This window comes from Tasmannia lanceolata, unplaced genomic scaffold (assembly GCF_043159265.1).
Source record: "Tasmannia lanceolata isolate RefF3 unplaced genomic scaffold, GAP_Taslan_0.1 ptg000003l, whole genome shotgun sequence".
Taxonomy (NCBI): domain Eukaryota; kingdom Viridiplantae; phylum Streptophyta; class Magnoliopsida; order Canellales; family Winteraceae; genus Tasmannia; species Tasmannia lanceolata.
Genome location: NW_027518680.1, coordinates 14,246,725 through 14,252,449, shown reverse-complemented (window position 1 = coordinate 14,252,449; position 5,725 = coordinate 14,246,725). Strand labels below are relative to the sequence as shown.

The following is a 5,725-nucleotide window of genomic DNA, read 5'->3' as shown; positions in this document are numbered from 1 at the left end:
GTCTGAGGGAGGAAAGTTCTTCAGACCCCGACCTCAGCCAAGTTTCGTTCGTCACCTTTCTCTTTGCCTTCTCCTGGACACCCTCTTGTAGTGTAAAAAGGAAATCATAAATACACAGCTGGGTGTGTACCAAGGAAGGAAGAAAAAAGGGGGCAAATATAGCTAAAGAGAAGTTCACTTTGCAAGAATGGTTGCCATATCCGTGGAAGTGAAGAAGTGGGTCTCTTCCCGAGGTCACACATTGGATATAAATCTATCCTTCCTTTGGGAAGGTCTACAACAGGTACAACACTAGTAAACCTCTCTATCAAACTGGATGATCCTCTATAGATCGGAGGGCTAGGATCTTCCTATGGAAATGATATTTTGGGGGATGAAAGGCTATCTTGGGTCGTACAGGCGCAATTGTAGACACTAATTTATGAAGAAAAATAAAATCCCCCGGACACGGCCTTAGCCCTTAGTGACAGTTTTTGTTTTATGTGCAGATTTCCACAACGCTGTTCTCGGTCACCTTCGCTAGTGATGAGAATCTCTAAGGAACGACTCCGAGTCAGTAACAAGAAGACTTCGTTGTTATAGGCCAAAGATTTTTATTTCAAACCACTGCTTTCTTCTCGGCCTCCGAACGATAAGGAAGTAGGACTGGAGGAGGAGATACTCTTCTTTTAGTGTATCAAATGTCGAAAATACCCTTTCCTTTAACCTATCTAACGTTCCTTCTCCTCTTCCTCTCCTTGCCCTTTCAGGGAAAATCTCAAGTAGGAACAGAAGCTTCAGAGGAGCAGCAAATCCTACTTAAAATCAAACAAGACTGGGCAAATCCTTCGGCTCTCCTCTCATGGGACACCTCAAACGGGCCTCACTGCAACTGGCCGGGAATCATCTGTGTTGGCGACTACGTCGCCGGAATTTCACTCTCCGACTTCAACATCACGGGAAAATTCCCCACCACTCTCTGTAACCTCAAAAATCTCACCAAAATCGACCTCTCTTGGAATTATTTTTCTGAGAATTTTCCTACTTCTCTCTACAACTGCACAAATCTCGAAAACTTAGATCTTTCTCAGAACATCTTCGTCGGAGAGATTCCACCTGACATCTACCGGATCTCTACTCTGAACTACCTTGATCTCTCCAGCAATAACTTTTCTGGCCAAATTCCAGCTGGGATAGGCGGTTTAACGAAGCTCGTTGATCTCTACCTCCACTATAACGAGCTCAATGGCTCACTGCTGGCAGAAATTAGTAACCTCGCAAATCTCGAAAATCTATGGTTGGCCGATAATCCGTTCACGGCGGTGAGAATCCCGCCGGAATTCGGTAGGTTGAAGAAACTGAAGTTCCTCTGGATGAGAAGCTTAAATTTGATAGGAGAAATTCCGGAATCTTTTGAGAACTTGACGGAACTGGAACAGCTGGATCTTTCAATAAATCAGTTGAGTGGGAAAATCCCGAGTGGCTTGTTTCAGCTCAAGAAACTGATGTTTGTGTATCTCTATGACAACAGATTGTCGGGAGAAATCCCCCAATTGGTGGACTCTTTGAATCTGAGACACATTGATATCTCCATGAACCAGCTGAATGGAACCATACCGGAAGATTTTGGAAAATTGCAGAACATGACAACTTTGTTCCTTTACAATAATCAATTATCCGGCGAGATACCTCGCAGTTTGACGGCCCTCTCTAATCTCCAGACACTCAGGCTCTTTGGAAACCAACTTTCCGGCCAAATTCCATCAGAGGTCTATTCATGGAAATCTCTCAGTAGTCTGGAGCTCAGGAACAACCACTTATCCGGGAGAATCCCGCCGGGGTTAGGATTAGTACACAACCTCTACTACCTCGACTTGGCATATAACCAACTCTCTGGCGAAATCCCGCCTGAACTCGGCTACCGTACACTCGCCTATCTGAACCTCTCATCCAACCAGCTCACCGGCCAAATCCCGACCGAGTTTGATAACCCTGCGTACCATAGCAGCTTCCTCAATAACTCTGGCCTGTGCGCATTTAACCCCTACGTAAATCTCCGCTCCTGCTCTTCGGAAAGCACGAGCAAAATATCGCTTCGATTTCTCGTTGTGATTCTCGTCCTCTCCGGGTTAATTTCTCTGGTCGTGGTCATAGGAATTTCCTTCTTGGCGGTAAAACATTACCGGCGTAGAAAGCACCGCAAGGATCTTGACACGTGGAAAGTCTCATATTTCCACCGTTTGGATTTCAACTAGTCAAACATATTGCGAGGTTTGACCGAAGAGAACTTGATAGGCAGTGGTGGGTCCGGGAAAGTTTACCGAATTGCCCTCGAAAATCGTTCACGTGAGATGGTTACGGTAAAGAAGATTTGGAATAACCGAAATTTGAACTTGAAGTTGGAGAAGGAATTTCAAGCGGAGGTTGAGATTTTGGGGAGAATTCGGCACTCAAATATTGTGAAATTGTTGTGTTGTATTTCCAGAGCGGATTCGAAGCTTCTCGTTTATGAGTACATGGAGAACGGTGGTTTAGACCGTTGGCTTCATAGCAAGAATAACGGTTCGATGTTATCGGGTTCGGAGCAAATCAGACCGTTGGATTGGCCCACGAGGCTCCAGATTGCGATCGGAGCTGCTCAAGGGTTGTGCTACATGCACCACTCGTGCACTCCTCCGATCGTTCATTGGGACGTGAGGTCGAGCAATATTCTATTGGATTCAGAGTTCAAGGCGAGGATCGCCGATTTCGGGCTCGCCAGGATGCTGGTGAGACATGGCGAACCCGATACCATGTCGGTCGTTGCTGGCTCTTTCGGTTATATTGCCCCAGGTGAGACTAGTAATCTTAAGAACTTTAAATCATCTCTATAAACTATGAGAAAACTTTTGGAACGATTGTTTTTGTTAGGTTCGGTTTCTTTTGAGACATAAAAATCGGTGTAAAAGAAATTTTACTCCCATTTTAAGTGGAAATATGGGCGTAAAATTTATATTACTTTCAACTATTTTTCATCTAATGATTCAAGACCTTTGATCAATCATGATGTGAAGGAAATATAGTTTCAAAAACTTCCCTGCATCATTGTGGACTCAAGTACTCATTTTTTGCTGTGATCTTTTTCTTGTCTGATTTTGGGTTTTACCCTACAAGTTAATTAAAACTCCTTTGCCTCTCTCGAGTTACGACCGTGTCAACTGAGTACTCGACTGCGTTGTCTGAGTCGACTAGGATTTGCTTTGGCCTCATTTTGACTCGTAGGATTTGCTTTGGCCACATTTTGACCTGTATTAAGCTGTTGATTTTTGCCTGCCTCAATTTTTCCATTTGGCACGACCTCAACTCACTGGGTCATCTGTGATGCCCCATCGGAGTAATGATCCTAAGTTCATGATCCTTTCCGTTCATTTGGACAAGTTTATCTTGCAAATAGATCTCATAAACTGCATTTATAGTTTTGCTGGACTTGTCCTGTAAGTGATATACGTATCTTTGTGTTTTGAATTTCAGAGAACAGCTACACAAGGCAAGTGGGCGAGAAGGCTGATGTTTATAGCTTTGGGGTAGTCTCACTGGAGTTGGTGACGGGAAGGGAAGCCAACAATGGGGATGGTGAGAATACCTGCCTCGCTGAATGGGTATGGCATCACTTCCAAGAGAGCGACTCCATCACCGGTGTCCTCGATGAGGAGATTAGGGAAATTTGTCACTTGGACGCGATGAACACGGTCCTGAAAGTTGGGCTAATGTGCACGGGCACATTGCCTTCTACTAGGCCGAGCATGAAGGAAGTGTTGCAAATCCTACTCCGATGTTCTCCTCCAAGGCTTATGGAAGTAAGAAGGCAACAGTGAGTTTGACATAGCTCCCTTCCATAGTACAAGTTCGCTCTTTGTCAACAAGGGAAGTTGAAGATCGTCTAAGGTTGATAATAATGATGATGATATTGCATCTAAAGTGTGATGCACTATGGATTGATTGTCCTTATTAGGTTCAATCGTGTTACTTTTGAAATGCTATGATTTCTAGGTGGGTGCAGCCCCTCATGACTATGTTCATGCGGAACTTGGGTCTATTGTATCCTCAACGAGTACCGATCAAGTTGGTGTAGAGGCGGGGATCTTAGAGATGGAGAGGGCTGTGTCATGAGACAAGTTTTCTTCTTAAATGTTTGTTTGAATCTAGAAATTTTAAGTACAAAATGTTATGGTATAATAATAAAAGGTAATAATTTCCTGATGGAAAATACAATAACATGACCCAATTTGTAATGGCTGATTTGTATGTTTGGAAGGAGGATGTGGAAAATTTCTAGACTAAGATGATGTGTGAGCACAATATTGACTGTGTTGTCTTGCATTATGTGGGTGAGTTATGATCAGCGTAGTGTTCTACTATAAGGGTGACGGGCAACGACCTCCACCCTCGGGCCCATCCCCTTAGTTCTGGACCGAGTTGATAATCTTTAGGTTTATCAAGGGAGGCACCCCATTACACGCATGAATGCTCGAACACCCTCGATTCTTTCAAGCAAAGAAACGATTTTTCTCAAAAAAATAAAAAAAAGATAGAGGAGAGTTTGAATTTGAGTCTTATCTTTTTCCAAAGCTATTCCTTCATTCTGGTAATTTTTTTCATCCAAACAAGTTCCAACCATAGCTGCGAATTGGCACTAATGCTAATGGTGACCAACGATCAAGGAGGTGATGCAGATGTTAAGATTTATTTTTGTATTATTTAGTTTCTAGTATTTATTTTTCATGTTATTTAGTTTTTAGGCTTTTATTTTTCATGTTATTTAAAATTAGGAAGCTTACTCTTTTAGGAATTCTTATTTTAGTTGGTTTCTATCTCTTAGGTTGTTTATTTGCCTATATATAGGCCTCTTTACAGCTTTATTGTTAATTTTGATGATTAATACAATTGATTGATAGCTTCTCCCCCATATTTCTATCATTTCCTCTCTTCTTCTACTTCTCTTCTTCTACTTCTTCCTAATTTCGTCTCTTCTTCTTGTTATTTTCGTCTCTTCTTCCCCTATTCTTCTATTTCTCTTCCCGGTCCTACATCAATTTGGTATCAGAGCCAAAGATCCAAGGTCTGCACTTTCATCAATTTTCCATTGCTACAAGTATTGCCGGAGAGCTCCAAAATTGCAGGTTCGAGAAGTTGGACAAAGCTTGCCTCCAAATCTGTGTTCTAGTAGATTAGCGTCCTTCTGCAAAACCACCACAAGATCATCGCAAGCAGCCACCTATCCTTTGGTTCCAAACCCTTTGAGGAATTTCAACAAACATCTTGCCTATCCCATAAAATCTGCTACACGAATAGTTTTCCAAAACTCTAACCCTACCCCTAAACTGTAGCCGTACACTCTACACCCATCTGCCCCTTGATCGATCTGATAACCCTCCCTTTATCTCAGCCATCGTCAACCAAAAATTCGAGCTAATTCTTCATTCATCAAACCCTCTTTTAAACTCAGCCCTCCTTTTTCCAATCAGCCCCTTAAAAAACCTGCAGAAACATCCTCCCTAACAGCCCCTTGCAACCCATATATCATCAAATTTCAGCCCTTAAAACCCATCTCAGACCATCTCTTCGTTCACTCAACCACCAGCCCTGTTTCCAGCACATGCAACAACCCAACCACTAGCCCTGTCTTCTTCATTGCTGCATCTATCGTGTCTCTCGCCAAAGTCGGTGCCGCTCTCGCTGATTTCTTTATTTTCCAGCGCCACAACTG

At 42.9% G+C, this 5,725-nt stretch overlaps 1 pseudogene across 1 annotated transcript; it reads left to right on the top strand.

Moving 5' to 3' along the window:
- The first annotated feature begins 423 nt into the window (after positions 1-423).
- On the top strand, positions 424-4,239 carry LOC143852072 (uncharacterized; annotated as a pseudogene). Its single transcript, XR_013236657.1, has 2 exons — positions 424-2,811; positions 3,490-4,239. The product of XR_013236657.1 is annotated as an uncharacterized LOC143852072 (transcript).
- The last annotated feature ends 1,486 nt before the right edge of the window (positions 4,240-5,725 follow it).